Source organism: Bos mutus, chromosome 14, assembly GCF_027580195.1.
Source record: "Bos mutus isolate GX-2022 chromosome 14, NWIPB_WYAK_1.1, whole genome shotgun sequence".
In the NCBI taxonomy this organism is placed as follows: domain Eukaryota; kingdom Metazoa; phylum Chordata; class Mammalia; order Artiodactyla; family Bovidae; genus Bos; species Bos mutus.
In genome coordinates this window covers 48,784,002-48,799,401 of record NC_091630.1, presented here as the reverse complement: position 1 = coordinate 48,799,401, position 15,400 = coordinate 48,784,002, and the positions used below count along the sequence as shown (strand labels likewise).

The 15,400-nt window shown below is 41.5% G+C and overlaps 1 protein-coding gene across 3 annotated transcripts in view; it reads left to right on the top strand.

The window, feature by feature from the left end:
• The window catches only part of SULF1 (sulfatase 1), a 198,377-nt gene that overhangs the window by 26,010 nt on the left and 156,967 nt on the right, over positions 1–15,400 (top strand). For 2 of the 3 annotated variants that reach the window (XM_070382297.1, XM_070382292.1), the window contains exon 2: positions 14,286–14,379. The gene's annotated coding sequence lies outside the window, so the exon portion shown is untranslated. Of the gene's footprint in view, positions 1–1,357; positions 1,659–14,285; positions 14,380–15,400 lie in introns of those variants that run through there. The other variant, XM_070382293.1, reaches the window with a different exon arrangement.

The following is a 15,400-nucleotide window of genomic DNA, read 5'->3' as shown; positions in this document are numbered from 1 at the left end:
ATATATATGCGTTAATATATTTTTCTTTTTGTTTTTAATTTATAAAAATTTCCAAACATATCCAAAAGTAAAAGTTACCACAACCGCCCCTGGCCCACTGCACAATTTCAACAGTCCGTCAACGCAGGCTTTAATCTGAACACCTGGAGGTTACCTGGGGCTCCTCCACTCCAAGACTGATGGCCCAGGTGACATTGGGTTGGCTGTCAGCTACATTCAGTCAAAACACTCAATGAAGTGCCTGTCCTGGGCCACCTCCGAGAATCACACCAGATCCCATACTTAGGAAGCCAGATATACGTGAAGAATTACAGCAGAGAAGCCAGGTCAAGGAGAAGAAAAGAAGGGAAATTGGGAGAATTTGGGGGGGAAGATGGGATTTGAACTGTGCTTTGAAGGCAATGGGAGGGCTGACATTCCAGGCTGAGGTGGAGGACAGGCAGGCTGGGGCTGGGCAGGGAAGAACCGGAAAGGCCATCTTTAGAAGATGATTCATAGTCTCAGGAGCTGGAGTAGGTGAGGGGCGTTGGGCTGGGAAGAGAGGAATTAGTGCGGTGACACGTGGAAGGCGTGAATGCCTGGAGGAGGAAGTTCCTCAGAGGTTGGGCAGCAGAGCCAGAACAGGGCAGGAAAAGAATCATCTAAAGAAAACCCGAGGGTAGCAGCATGGGGGAGGGAGGGTAGCGGAGAGGATGAAGTGAAAACTTTCTCAGCTCCAGCTCTGGCCTAAAGAACCCTTTGGCTGGGAGGTTTGGGCTCCCACAAAGAAAAGAACAGAGACCCACGGAGATTTAAAACAGAGGATGGATATATAGGGTAGGACCCTGACCCCTGGAACTCCCTGCAAACTCTCATTAGCAAAATGAGAGACCAGAACGAAAGCGAAGCAGCAGAAGCACCTGGTGAGAGTCTAAGAAACATCCGTGTTTACTAAGCACTCGGTCTCTGGAACGCCTGCTTCTCCAAATACCACATCTTCCTCATCCACTCCATCCCACCACGGGCGGGCGGCTACTGTGTCGGGTGCCTGGGGGCGGGGGCGGGGGGACCGCAGCCTGAGAGCCCTGCCAACCCCCGACCCCCTCCCTCCCTTCCTCCGAGGAGCCTTCCCGCGTGGCCGACCGGCCGGCAGGCCGGCCAGCTGCAGCTCAGTTTGTTTGCCGAGGTTTGCATGCACATATTGAGTTGCCTTTTTTTTTTTTCCAGCCAGTTCAGCAGTGTCCCGAAATTCACCCCCAGTGTAACTTCTGCCTCTGCTCCTCCCCTTCTTGGAACTGCCTTTTGTTTGTCTGGCAGCCTTGGTTCTATGGGGGTGTGTGTGATGATAATAATACGCGGGCTTATATAACCCTCTGCATCTCGCAAGCGCTTCGCAGACTGGCCCTCTTGCCTCCCCCGGCCCGTGTCAGGCCGGGCGACTGGAGCGGCTAATAGGAAACCCCGACCCGAGGCGCGGAGGCCAGGAGGGAGGGCAGAGGGGGTCAGAGGCCGGCCCTTCCCGGCCCCCGGCGCCCCCGGAGGTCAGGGAGATAAGGAACAATGACTCTCGCCCCCGGGAGGAGGAAGGAAGCCCCGCTGCCGCCGCCTTATCTCCGCTCCTGTGCGTTCTCCCAGTTCCCAGAGCTGGTTCTCTAGAGAGGACTTGGAAGGCGGCTTTTGTAAGTATGATGCTCTGCTTTTTCTTTCATAAGGAAAGAACCAAAGTTTGCTCACTGCCCTTGTCCATTTCATCTTATTTATTCCCGAGAATAGATTTCCCCGTGCTCAGATGCTACCCTGATTTTCGGAAATGTGTTTCTGGCCAAAGTCTTCCACCCAAATTGGGTCCCTCTTAAAAATTGTAAGAGGGAAAGAGGTTTCTGTTGCTCATTCATTTATTCACAAAATTGTCCCCCCAAATTTCCCCATGTCCTGGTCCTGGTGGTAGCTGACTGGTCTCCACACACACATCTCACCCTACAAAGGAACCCTGGTTATTCACCTTACTTACTTGTTAGGTATCCAGGAATAATGTTGCAACTTTGGGCTTAAGTTTCTCTGCTTTCAGGCAAATTCAGTTGTGGGAAGTTTCTTTTCACACTATGATAAATCTCATTTTTCAGTGTAGTTTTGAAACTTGTACTGGCGTGTTTAAAACCTTGCAAAACACTGTCACTAGAGTGGACAGGTGAATTCTTACTAAGTTTTTCACTGTACAGCTGAAAGATCTAAATATTACAGAGAATGAGCTTCTCAAGCCCTGGCAAAACCCAAAGCTCTGTTGTTCGACTACGTGTCTGTAAAGGATGCTGAGTTAGTTTTGTTCTCAGGGATGATGCTCAAGGCTTTGGGAAATTGCCTTTCAACAAAAAGTGAATTTAAAACTCTAGAAGAAAGATACAATTTCTGAGCTTTTAGGAAGTATGATTTGCTAATTGAATAAGCCGAGAACACCAAGTTCTATCTTGGGTAGTTGTTCAATTTGCTTTTATGAAACCATGATTATAAGTTGGTGTACTATGAGATATAGAAAATTACTGTCTTTATTCAAGTAAGAAAACTAAGAAATATAAATTGTAGAAAGCAGTTTTAGTGTCATGTGTATGCTAGTCACTTCAGTCGGGTCTGACACTTTGAGACCCTGTGAACTGTAACCCTCCAGGCTCCTCTGTCCATGAGATTCTCCAGGCAAGAATACTGGAGTTGGTTGTCATGCCCTCCAGAGGATCTTCCTGATCAGGGATCGAATCCGTGTCTCTTGCACCTTTTGCATCACAGGCGGATTCTTTACTGCTTAGCCATTGGGGAAGCCCTTTTAGTGTCCTAAGTGCTATGATTAATTCACTGAGCTTGATTACTTTATATAAACAGCTATGAAAACCACATATAATGTGTGTTTATCAGTGTGTGTGTGTATATGTAAAAGAATTAAAGATACTATGTATGTATATGTTTAATTAAATATATATACTCATCTCTTATATTTGTTGTAACTATCCAGTGTTCAGTGTCATTACTTGATAGTATCATGCCCAAGATAGATTAGGTGGAAAGATTTCATATCAAATTTCAGAATGCAGTAGATCTATTTATTCATTATTTATTCAACAAACATGGAAAACATTGTAAAATTCAGTTGTTTTTTTTTAAGAGTCCCTTTAAATGACATTTCCACTTAAAATTCCTTGTGGCTTCCAAGAAATTCTAAGGCATAATTAAATTTGAAAATAAGACTGGATTCTACTTGCTTTCCCCCCTAAATTTAAAAGTGAGCTGTCAACACTAAAATTCTATGCTATAGCTAATTTAGTTACAAAGATCAGCCACATAATCTCAGTGTTCCTCAGAGGCATACTTGACTGTGGTAGGAGGAACACAAACTATGATTTGATCTGGCTGTGAGGCTTGGTTTTGCCATTACATGGTTATGTGACCAGCAGCAAGACCTTTCAGATTTTCAATCTCAAGTTTCACCTCTGTGAAAGGAGACAAATACTATGGGATTGGCCAACCCAATACTTATCCCAAGGAGAGGATTGCTGAAAGGATTAAAAGGAAATAAAACATGTAAAGTATCTAGCACAGTGTCTGAACGCAGAAGTGTTTCAGTCAATTTTAGGGCTTTTCCATTTACACAATTTTTTCATCTTTGATTCAGTGCCTGAGTTTTTTGAGCATCTACTTTGTATTGCCTGCTGTGCTAAACACTAGTCATGCCAAAATGAACAAGAGGAGTCATATCCTGCCCTGAGGGAGCTCCTGCTCTAAGGAAACAAACCAAAAAAAAAAAAGAAAAAACAGAATTTTCTTAACAGTATAACACCTGCAAAAAAACAGAAGTCTTTTATGATTAAGTGACAGAACTGAGGGCAGAGAAATTCTCTCCAATGAAATTCAAAGCAACATTTACGAAGATGATGTTGATTGTATGAGTTTTAAAGGAACAGCTGGTGGTGTGGAAGGGCATTCCATAAAGGAAGGGCCTTGGAGAGCAGAATAAATAAGAAGGCCAAGATGAGGGGGCTGGTGGGGATGGGGAACAGGGGGTGGGGTGGAGACTGGGAAATGGTTTCAGTTGGTGCTGGACTGTTGAATCTTGGGGTCCTGGAGATTTAATCAGGGGTCTAATCATGAATATGGTGGTGTCTCATGCTCAGGTAGGTGTTTGTACTCGTCACTCTAGTAAAACTCAAACTCATGCTCATGAGTCTTTTGGACGAGCTCATGATCCAAAGAAATGCCTTTTGTAGGTTCGCGTTAATGTAAAAAGCTTGGGCTGGCACATGTTACCTGTATCACTAAGATATTAGTTGGTTCAATAGACCATTTTGTTTATTTGGTTTTTCTGTTTGTAGCAAACCCAGCTCAATGATGCAAGCATTGTAGCACAAGTTCCTTTCCTCACTGAGATTACTTTTAAGATTACTGGTACTTTTAAGATTACTGTTGAGTCAATGGAGAGTCAAGGAAGGACTTTGTTTGGGGCTGAGAAGGCAGAAAGTAGATGTGATTTGTGTTTTAGGAAGATTTTATATAGATCATCTATGCAGTGTGGAATGTAGGCTGGGCAAAGGCTTAGGGAGTGATAGTGCTGTAAACTACAAGATCAGTTGAAAGACTATTGTAAACAAGTGAGAACTGCTAAGGCCTGGGCAGTGTAGGTGGACAATAGGGCACAGAGTGCTGAGATATTTAGAAGGTGGAACATTCTCAACTTGGGGACTGAATGAAGGAATGAAGGAAAAAGGAAACACCTATAATATTAGCTTTAAGCTTGCACAAATGGGTAGCTATAATAGAATACCATAAAACAAGAAGAGGTACAAGTTAATAGAAGGAAATTGAGTTAGCTGGGGCTGCTTATTTAACTTATATGCAGGGTACATCATGAGAAACGCTGGGCTGGATGAAGCACAAGCTGGAATCAAGATTGCCAGAAGAAATATCAATAACCTCAGATATGCAGATGACACCACCCTTATGGCAGAAAGTGAAGAACTAAAGAGCCTTTTAATGAAAATGAAAGAAAGAGGAGAGTGAAAAAGTTGGCTCAAAACTCAACATTCAGAAAACTAAGATCATGGCATCTGGTCCCATCACTTCATGACAAATAGATGGGAAAATAGTAGAAACAGTGATAGACTTTGGGCTCCAAAGTCACTGCAGATGGTGACTGCAGACATGAAATTAAAAGACACTTGCTCCTTGGAAGAAAAACTATGACCAACTGAGATAGCATGTTAGAAAGCAGAGACATTACTTTGCCAACAAAGCTCCATCTAGTCAAAGCTATGGTTTTTCCAGTGGTCATGTATGGATGTGAGAGTTGGACTACGAAGAAAGCTGAGCACCAAAGAATTGATGCTTTTGAACTGTGGTGTTGGAGAAGATTCTTGAGAGTCCCTTGGACTGCAAGGAGATCCAACCAGTCCGTCCTAAAGGAAATTAGTCCTGAAAATTCATTGGAAGGACTGATGCTGAAGCTGAAACTTCAATACGTTGGCGACCTGATTCGAAGAACTGACCCTGATGCTGGGAAAGATTGAAGGCGGGAGGAAAAGGGGACGACAGAGGATGAGATGGTTGGATCATCTCACCGACTCAACGGACATGAGTTTGAGTAAACTCCAGGAGTTGGTGATAGACAGGGAGGCCTGGCGTGCTGCAGTCCGTGGGATCGCAAAGAGTCGGACACGACTGAGCGACTGAAATGAACTGAACTGAACTGAATGTTGTGTTTAGAGGCTAACCTCCAACATTAAGTAATATAAGAAGTCAGTTTTTGTTTAATCTTTTTTATATATAAATGATACTGTTTTTTGTTTCCTTTACAGTGTTGTATTAGTTTCAGGTATACAGGAAAGTATATATGTATATATATACATATACATATATGACTGAATCAATTTTTTTTTATTCTTTTCCATTATAGGCTATTATAAGATATTGACTATAGTTCCCAGTAGGTCCTTGTTGGTTATCTATTATGTGCATAGTAAGGCTGCAGTCCATGGGGTTGCTGAGGGTTGGATACGACTGAGCGACTTCACTTTCACTTTTCACTGTGATGCATTGGAGAAGGAAATGGCAACCCACTCCAGCGTTCTTGCCTGGAGAATCCCAGGGACGGGGGAGCCTGGTGGGCTGCCGTCTATGGGGTCGCACAGAGTCGGACACGACTGAAGTGACTTAGCTGCAGCAGTATATACTTTAGTCTCCAAATCCTAATTTGTCCCTCCCCTACCCCTTGCCCCTTTGGTAACCATAAATTTGTTCTCTATGTTTGTCAGTATGTTTCTGTTTTGTAAATAAGTTCATTTGCATCATTTAAAAAAATTCCACATGATATCACTTATATGTGGAATCTAAAAAAATGATACAAATGATATTGCTTATATGTAAAAGGTAGCTTTTTAAAAAGTATAAAACTGCCAAATTTGTCTTAGAAATTTAGAGACGAAACATAGAGACTGGGTTCTTCCCCTTTATGCCCAGTCCCCCCAAAGAAATGTCAGTCTCTGGGCTCATTGGGGCTCTGAGCTTTCATCTTGTACCTCTGCTGTTGAGTGGGTTGTTTCCCACTCAGTTTCAACAGGAAGGCCATGTCCAGAGTAGTCTTGCCAATAATTTTGTATACCCTCAAAAAGAGAAATCTGTACTTCCTCTAAACCTTCAGAAACAAGCAGAGACTTGGGAAAAGATCTGTAGGCGAGTAGAATACTTATTCATAAAGAGCACATATTCATGAAAAATGTATACTTACTCATCATGAAGTAGCTCTTTCCTTAGCAGGGTGTTTATTTTACTTCCCTGGAATTGAGGACCCACTCAGAGACTAGAGGAAAAGAGGAAACTGTAAGACTAAAGCAAAGAAGGTGATTTCTTACCTGGCGGTGACTTATCCCATAAACATTTCCTCCTTCGGGGTGAGCAGGAAGTTCTTCCCATTGACTTGAATGGTGGATACCTGGAAAGGAGAGGTGTGTCACGTTTGTAAATTTTTTAAAGATAACGAGGGGAAGAATTTTAACATTTAGAGCGAACAGAAAACAATCTGATTAGCAGACAGGAAGCTGTGACTTTTTAAGTCTTTGAGGTCTGATTACTTGATAACCTTAGTTTTCTTATAGCCTTTTACCCTTTCTAATCTTCTATGGCAAAGCCTCTATTGGATTTCCTGAATTTTAGAGCTCTTACCCACACCCGAACACTTCAGAGCAAAGACCGTTTATTACGAAAGGGGCTTGTCCCAGCCTTCATGGCTGGTCTCACAAAGTCAAGTATAGTGTTTCCTCCTGGTAGATAAACTGTATTAACATATTTAAAAGGAGATTTAAGAAACTCTTGTCACCTCCAAATATCGAGTTTTGTCACTCATCAGAAAGATAGTATTTGGTTATTATATGAATTCCATCCGGCTTCTGGGAGCTCACTTCAAATTCCCCAAACTTCAGAGATTATCTTTGGTTTCTGAGATGATGTAACAGGTTTTAAAACAGTTTAAAAAGAAAGTAAGGAAGAAGGAAAGGAACTGTCACTATCTGTTATATAAAATAATCACCAAATATATACTTTAGAATAGGATGAGCTTGCATCATGGGAAAGTTTATTATTTAAAGAAGGAGCAAGATATATTGGGGGGAATTCCCATTAGCATGCTTGAAAGCATGAGGAATATACTGAGCTTCCATAAATGGTGCTGGCCATTCTGCTTTTAGGTTACTCAAGCCATTTAAAGTCTGGCTTCCTAAGCAAAGACTTCGTCTTCACGATCTTTTGGGGTTTGCTGACATAATGATTGAGTCCAGGCTGGGTGCTGCTGGAGCCACTGTGCTCTCCTACGCAGTGTTTGAAGAGGGCTGGGGTGCAGCTGTGCTGGCCCCCAGACACCTGAGTCCAGAATACTGCTGAATTTTGCTTCATTTCTGGGCTCCATGCAAAGCTGGAAGTGCCCCAACTCTCTCTTGGGTTTGGCTTCCTGTTCACATGTTTTCTGGTCTCATGTCATTGTGCATGAAGTAATGGTCCCACATGCGTACACCATCCACAATGGCAAGATTTGTGTGGCTCGGCATAAGCTTCCTAATGAGGACATTTTGGACCTTCCAACAACTCCTTTGGGAAGGCAGTTTGGAACCACTTATTACTTTCCAAGGTGAAGGGAGCAGAGACAGAGTGCATTTCTGCAACAGGACTAAAGCCACTTTTAGGAGACAATTAAAGGACAACAGCTTAAGGAAAAGAAACGTTTCTTTCACACATTTATCTAAATGCATGTACGTGTAGCGTATACAGAAATGCCTTCAATCCACAGTTTTAAAATATTAGTTACTATTTCAGCATTTCACTAACTATGAATGGGGCTAGTGTTTTCCACCGGGGACTGTTATTTGAATGACATTTCTCTGCAGCAAAATCTGATGAGCTTATGAAGTTTGAGAGCCAGGAAATGCAGTTCAGTTTCTGAACAACAGAGAAAGCCCAGACAGCTCCGGTCAGTCATCCACTAGCTCTCCAGCATGGCTTCCTAGGTGCCAAGTTCAGTAGCACACTAATACAGAGAGAGAAGCCAAAGCAAACTTTCAAACCAAAGCTCTTAAACCATCAAGCTTAACTTCCGGACATATTATCAGCAGGTGAAATTCTGGCACACACCACACTTGTTTGTGGATGTTTAATGTCAAATTAGTTGGGCTAAAAGCTATCTTGAGAAAGAAGAATGGAACTGGAGGAATCAACCTACCTGACTTCAGGCTCTACTACAAAGCCACAGTTATCAAGACAGTATGGTACTGGCACAAAGACAGAAATATAGATCAATGGAACAGAATAGAAGGCCCAGAGATAAATCCACGCACATATGGACACCTTATCTTTGACAAAGGAGGCAAGAATATACAATGGATTAAAGACAATCTCTTTAACAAGTGGTGCTGGGAAATCTGGTCAACCACTTGTAAAAGAATGAAACTAGAACACTTTCTAACACCATACACAAAAATAAACTCAAAATGGATTAAAGATCTCAATGTAAGACCAGAAACTATAAAACTCCTAGAGGAGAACATAGGCAAAACACTCTCTGACATATATCACAGCAGGATCCTCTATGACCCACCCCCCAGAATATTGGAAATAAAAGCAAAAATAAACAAATGGGACCTAATTAAACTTAAAAGCTTCTGCACATCAAAGGAAACTATTAGCAAGGTGAAAAGGCAGCCTTCAGAATGGGAGAAAATAATAGCAAATGAAGCAACCGACAAACAACTAATCTCAAAAATATACAAGCAACTCCTACAGCTCAACTCCAGAAAAATAAATGACCCAATCAAAAAATGGGCCAAAGAACTAAATAGACATTTCTCCAAAGAAGACATCCAGATGGCTAACAAACACATGAAAAGATGCTCAACATCACTCATCAGAGAAATGCAAATCAAAACCACTATGAGGTACCATTTCACACCAGTCAGAATGGCTGCGATCCAAAAGTCTACAAGCAATGAATGCTGGAGAGGGTGTGGAAAAAAGGGAACCCTCTTACACTGTTGGTGGGAATGTAAACTAGTACAGCCACTATGGAGAACAGTGTGGAGATTCCTTAAAAAACTGGAAATAGAACTGCCTTATGATCCAGCAATCCCACTGCTGGGCATACACACTGAGGAAACCAGAAGGGAAAGAGACACGTGTACCCCAATGTTCATCGCAGCACTGTTTATAATAGCCAGGACACGGAAGCAACCTAGATGTCCATCAGCAGATGAATGGATAAGAAAGCAGTGGTACATATACACAATGGAGTATTACTCAGCCATTAAAAAGAATACATTTGAATCAGTTCCAATGAGGTGGATGAAACTGGAGCCTATTATACAGAGTGAAGTAAGCCAGAAAGAAAAACACCAATACAATATACTAACGCATATATATGGAATTTAGAAAGATGCTAACAATAACCCTATGTACGAGACAGCAAAAGAGACACTGATGTATAGAACAGTCGTATGGACTCTGTTGCAGAGGGAGAGGGTGGGAAGATTTGGGAGAATGGCATTGAAACATGTATAATATCATGTATGAAACGAGTTGCCAGTCCAGGTTCGATGCACGACACTGGATGCTTGGGGCTAGTGCACTGGGACGACCCAGAGGGATGATATGGGGAGGGAGGAGGGAGGAGGGTTCAGAATGGGGAACACATGTATACGTGTGGTGGATTCATTTTGATATTTGGCAAAACTAATACAATTTGTAAAGTTTAAAAATAAAATAAAATTTAAAAAAGAAAAAAAAAATTAGTTGGGCTACCTGGTGGCTCAAACAATAAAGAATCTATCAGCCTGCAATACACGAGAACCAGGGTCGGTCCCTGGGTTGAGAAGATCACCTGGAGAAGGATATGGCAACCCACTCCGGTAGGTTTTCTCACTTTGCCAGGAGAATTCCATGGAAAGAGGAGCCTGGTGTGCTGCAGTCCATGGGGCCACAGAGAGTCGGACACAACTGACACTTTCACTACTTTTAAGTATCAAATTAATGGGCACATGTGCCAACATTTTTTAGAATTTTAGAGTAGGAAGTGATTTTGGAGGTCTTCCAATCTAACTTGTTATTTTACAAGCAGAGAGATTGAGACTCATATGAGCTCACTTCAAATGCACGCATGTGTACTTCTGAGTCTTAGGTCGAGTCATTGCTTGCAGAAAATATGATAGGTCTGGCTTAAGAAAAAAAAAAGAAAAAAATGACCCAAAGCTGGACCGGTGGTTCCTTTTCCATTCAAGTTTGTGTAGCCCAGCTTTAGGGCTGTGGGCTGCTCTTGTTTTCTTGCTTCAGGAGCGATTCAGGTTCTCAGACTAGATATACTTGACCAACACTTGAATAAACTCCAAACAGACCAAGGGTTGATGTGTGACTCAGATCCTGATGATACAGTGATACTCAATCAGTGCATGGAGTTCTGGGAAGAGATGATTAGAGCTAAAAATGTAGACAAGAGCCCAAGGCACAACCTTCATGCTTCGGAATCTGAAAACCTGACCAGAGAGATGAGACCTTCCCCTGTCTAGACAGCAACAGAGACCCTCTAACTAAACGTTACATTGTGTGGCACAGACTTTAAGTGCTGTAGGAATTCTGGGGAGACAGATAAGTGAAAACTGAAGCTGTCAGCTGATCCTTGAGGCTACAGTCGAACATGACTAAAGTGACTTAGCACGCATGCACGCACACATGCACACATATAACTATAAATCTACAATGATATACTTATGGTATTGAACGTGCAAAATAAATAGCTAATTAAATATAAACAAAACTATAAACCAACAATATTCTGTTGTTGGCATCAAATTATTTGGTTAAAATTAGTCATATTGATTTTATTTGCCAAATGATGCTGTTTTGCTGAAACTAAAGAATAAATTTGTTTTAACCCATGTTCATTAATAATATTGCCAAAAAGGCAAGAGAAATATTTTAATTAAAAATTTCCATTGCACATTTCATACTCTATTTATAGTGAGTTCTTACAAATTAGCACATATAAAGGAAGAAGGGATCCAGGCATTCCATCTGTTGGTGATGAGATTATGGAACTAAAAACTATCATGGCTCAGTCATCCTATCACCTTACACTCTCTTGGCAAATAAAACTTCATTTAGCACAGGAGAAGTGTTTGACTCTCACATGCATACACATATTAAGCAGGTATAAATATCTGCCTCTATTCTTTCTTTAATCACCTATATCTTTGAATGATTGCACTATTTTCCTACATATTATCATTCCAGTGATGACAAAGCAAAGCCTCCATTTATACAATGAATGAAAACTCTAGTCTCACTCCATGAAAATATCTTTGACTGCAAATTATACCTTGGGAAGTTGTGTCTTTCTTAATTGGCTTAGAAAACAATTCAGTGCCAGTAATAATGATCACCAATGTTTGTTGGCCACTTATTCTAAATTTCTTATGAGGATGTTTGCCTGTCATCCTCATATCAACCCTATGGAATTAGATACTATTTTTAATCCCCATTTTTCTAAAGAGGAGACTGAGGCATAAAGAAGTAACTCGCTCAGGGTCACCTAGCCAATGGATGCTGTAACCTGGAATTCACATCTAATTCCTGCCACTCCCAGTAGTAGATTCTGAATAACCACAGAAAGGATGTTGTTAGTTTGACATTAGGCTATGATCCAGCACGACCACAGCCAGATACTGGAAGCCTCAAAGTCAAACGTAAATTTTTATTTTGGAAGATCACAGGGTATCATTCATAATTATAAACATAAGCATTTAAATGTCTTCTGGGAACATATTAAAAAAAATAGAGATCTCCATGATGCTTATAATAATTTATAATGTTAGAGAGTATAAAAGTTCCCCTGGAACTCAAGAATTCCCATGCTGAGAGCACAGGGGCAGGGTTGAAAGCCTGACTGGGCTGGATGTGACAAATGACAGGGTGGTGGAAAGGGGTGGAGGAATTGATCTGCCAGGAATGGAAAGAGACATAAGGGCAAGGGTGGATGAGAGGAAGAGTCCAGCAACAGGAAGCCCCCTGCAGGGAGGTCCTGCCACCACAATTTCTTTAAGAGTGAAGTTTTCAGAACAGAGCAGAGGACCTGGGACTGGCCATATTTAAGCTGAATCATCAGAGTCAGTTCAGAACAAGAAGAGATTCCAGGTCTACTGTATTGAAAGAATCTACACCCATTAACTCTGAGAATATTCATTAGTGAAGAGGTCAGAGAGCTCCAAAGGAAATGTCTTAATATTATTACATGAGCAAGAGAAATATTTTTTCAATTTCCAACTATTTATTGTTATTATGTAGAAATATGATTAATTTTTAAACTTTATTTATTTTTAATTGAAGGCTAATTGCTTTACAGTATTGTGTTGGTTTCTGCCAAACATCAGCATGAATCAGCCATAGGTATATGTATGTCCCCTCCCTCTTGAACCTCCTTCCCACCTCCCTCCCCATCCCACCCCTCTATGTTGTTACAGAGCCTCGGTTTGGGTTCCTTGAGTATTCCATATGTAAAATACTAGCTGATGGGAATTTGCTATAAGAGAAATATTTTTTTAATGTAGAGGAAATTTGGAGTGGTGAAATAGTGTGTGTTGTTCTCCTTTTCTTAAAGCTTATATACCTGAGAGCTTCTGTTTCTTTATAAGATGTAGATACAATATTTCTTCTCTTTCTTCCTCCTTTTTATTTTACAAATGAGAATGAGCTTTAATATAATTTTGGCCAGGTAAGAGTTTATCCCTTTTTTTTAGTGGTGTATAGTTGCTTTACAATGTTGTATTAGTTTCTTCTGTACAGCGAAGTGAATTAGCTCTGTGTTTACATGTGCATGCGTGCTCCGTCTCGCAGTCACTTCTGACTCTGTGTCCTCATGGATTGTAGCCCACCAGGCCCCTCTGTCCATGGAATTTCCCAGGCATGAATACTGAAGTGGGTTGCCATTTCCTACTCCAGGGGATCTTCCCGACTCAGGGATCGAAACTGCATCTCCTGCATCACGGAGGCAGTTCTTTATAGCCTCTCTTTTCTGATTTCCTTCCCATGTAGGTCACCACAGAGCACTGAGTAAAGTTGCCTGTGCTATACAGTAGGTTCTCATTAGTTATCTGTTTTTATTGTCTTTTATGTATCATATCTGCATTTATTTATAGCGTATTTATGTTAAAATGTGCTCTTCATGGCAGCAAGATTGTTTCATCCAATACTGAATGCATTAAACTGGGTATTTCCTCTAGTTCTAAGTATCCAAGTTAATTTTAGTCACTTATATTTTTCACCTCTGGTAAATGCAGAATAGAAACAAATTTACCACTTGGAAATGCTCGCTTTGCTACTCATCAAATAACCACTTGCAGTCACTTTAGATTTTATGATTCTGCACATATTCCTTTAAAATAGGTCTTAGCAGCTGAAATTAGACGTCATTCAACTTTTGAACTTGGAACACTTTGTAAACCTTTCAAGAGAAACTCTTCTTTATTGACTTTATGAAATCCAGTCAGAGAATAATATGAAATGAATATAATGGAAAGTCTTTCCCTAGGTGAATAGAAAGTCAAATGGAAACTTCTATTAAAGGACCAAATGACCCACAATACTTCAAAGTCTCTTGGAGTGACTGTAAGAAACTCAGACTGAATGAAATTTGGAGAATGCTCTTCCTAATGATGTCCTCCTATGAAGATGTGAAAGGCAACATCTGAAATATAAATCGCTGATGAATGAAACTGATGGCTCTTTTGCTTTCCTCCGTTTAGGTGCTGACGGCCAGCCCCATCATCTGAAGAAGGTGAATTTGGCGAATGACATGCAGGTTCTCCAAGACAGAGTAATCACAGAAAATCGTCAAAGGTACTCAATATCAGATATTGATCTCTGTCTCTTTTTTTTTTTTTTTTAATTGAGGTTTGTTTGTTTTGACTGCACTGCGTGGCATGTAGAATCTTAGTTCCCTGACCAGGGATCAAACTCACGTCCCCTTTTTGGAAGCACGGAGCCTTAACCACTGGACCACCAGGCGAGTGCATACTCAGTCATGTCTGACTCTTTGCGATCCCATAGACTGTAGCCTGCCAGGTTCCTCTGTCCGTGGAATTTTCCAGGCAAGAATACTGAAATGGGTTGTCATTTCCTATTCCAGGGGATCTTCCCAACCCAGGGATCAAACCTAAGTCTCTTGCGTCTCCTGCATTGGCAGGCAGATTCTTTACCACTGCGCCACCTGGGAAGCCCTCAGGGAAGTCCCAAATGTTGATTTCTTGGTTAATTAAACCATGACATTAGCAATACCTGAGTACTCCATGTCACTTGGAGAGGGTAGCATTTCACAGATGGGGAATTATCAGAAAATGAGGAGTTGAGAATTCTGCTCTTCCCTGTAGCACTCTCTTCCTTCTTGGCTGAAAAAGCTAAAAGCCAGAGTCACCGCATGATATTTTCCTCAAGAATGGGAAAAGAAGCCTCTAAAGAATCATGTTGGTTTATTAACATCTTATGAGCTATTCCAGAAGCTCGGGGGAATTCCAGGGGGTTGTTCATGGCAGGTCTGCTATGCCCAGCCATCCACAGTTTCGGCATGAAAACTGCAGATGTCACCCATGTTGTTAACAGCTTAACCTCATAGTTTCTCCCCTTGGTCAGATACACTGGTGCCAAGAGTGTTGTGGGGCCAGGGCGAGCCACGGGGACCCACCTCAGCAGTACAGCCTCAGTTGTGAAAACATTCTTAGGGGTGTTGACTCATATGAGTTTATACCACACCCCCTCCCCATGAGTTTTTCTCAAATGTCAACACTGAAAGTTGTTTCCACCCACAGTGAAAACTAACACCATGGAAACTGTTGAGCTCCTCTTGGTTTCTGCAGCTCGTCAA